We start from the raw sequence: 1,545 nt of genomic DNA on the forward strand, positions 1-1,545 counted from the left end.
GTTATATGAGCTTACCTCCCCCTGCCCGCATAAACTGTCAATAAAACTGCCCTCATGTCATGCACAACGGACATTCCTAGAGTTTCTATGTTGAAAGAAGGAAAACTCAGCCAGACCCGTGCTGGAAATTGTATTTAAATTGTATCTTTAAATACACGTTTAAAATTAAATCTGTACTGTGTAGGCCCCCAGTAATCAATCTGTGTTGGAGGAAAGAGGAAGCCAAACAAGTCAAATAAAAATAAAAATAAATAATTCTAAAGCATATATGATCCATAAAGCAGTTTAAAAGGAAAATGGTTTTCAGAACCATTAATCACATTATGTAGGGCTTGCTTTTATCCCTTGCAAAATTCCAAAGGGAGAATTTTTCCGGGGCAAAGTATAAGTAACAAAAGAAGCATTAGGCAAGAAAGCAATCTCCCTTTTGGTGGCATATTGATTCTATGAGAGAAAAGCCACCTAATCAGCACGATAAGTAGGGTAGAGAGTGGGGCAGTTTAGTAGCAAAGACGCAGGATTTGAAGTTCTGATTCTAACACTCAATTATGAGCCCACTGGAGTCACTTAAATTGGCTTAAACTCACTTTCATTATCTTAGAAACAAACAGACAAACAGACAAAAAGCCAGGACCACTGTGACACCTGAACAGTAGGACTATTTTATTTTGAGAGCCAAATGACATGTGCTCATAGAAATGCTTTGTGAAACGTGAAACACTGAAATGATTGCTTTGTAGTTTTTAAAAACAGTTTCGGAAAAATGAATGAAAATTTTTGAACAAACACAAATCCTGCATTTGGTATTCAGGTTTCATTTAAATAAACTGTTAAGTATTAGGTATGTAAAATAGATAAAATTATTAAACAAAATATTGAGATATTTTACAGGATTTCCCAATTACTAAAAAGGGATCTACTTTTCCAGTATTCCCTTAAATTACCTATTGTAACCCAAAATAATTTTTTTTTATTTCATACAGTGCCACAAACTGGGGCAGCACATAATACAAATTTCTAAATTCTGTTCTACAGAAGGACTGTTCTTCTCCTTCACTCAGCACTGTTTGATAACCCAAAAGTAGAAAGGACTCAAGATGAGATGGGGTGGGAATCCAACCCACTGCCTTCTAAGCACGAGGTTTTCGTCAGCAGCACTCCCTTTTAATACAATAGAGAAATACTTAGAGGAAACTAAATAAAAATAATTATCGTACAATGTGGTGACTGTAGTTAATGACAATATACTACATTCTTGACATTGCCAAAAGAGTAGATTTTAGTTGTTCTCACCACAAAAAAAAAAAAAAAAAAATAGGTAAGGATGTGAAGTAATGCATGTGTTAGCTTGATTTAGTCATTTTACAATGTATATGTATTTCAAAAAATGTACGTGATAAATATATTTAAGTTTTATTTGTCAATTAAAAATTAAGTAGAGGATATTACCACTTCCCATGTCAAGGCTCTGTCACACATAAGTGGATTCCTTTTGAAGTATGTTTGCTCTCATGAGCTCATGTATATTGTTATTCTAAAAACAGA

The sequence above is a fragment of the Trachypithecus francoisi genome, unplaced genomic scaffold (assembly GCF_009764315.1).
Source record: "Trachypithecus francoisi isolate TF-2019V2 unplaced genomic scaffold, Tfra_2.0 Lachesis_group3, whole genome shotgun sequence".
NCBI lineage: Eukaryota > Metazoa > Chordata > Mammalia > Primates > Cercopithecidae > Trachypithecus > Trachypithecus francoisi.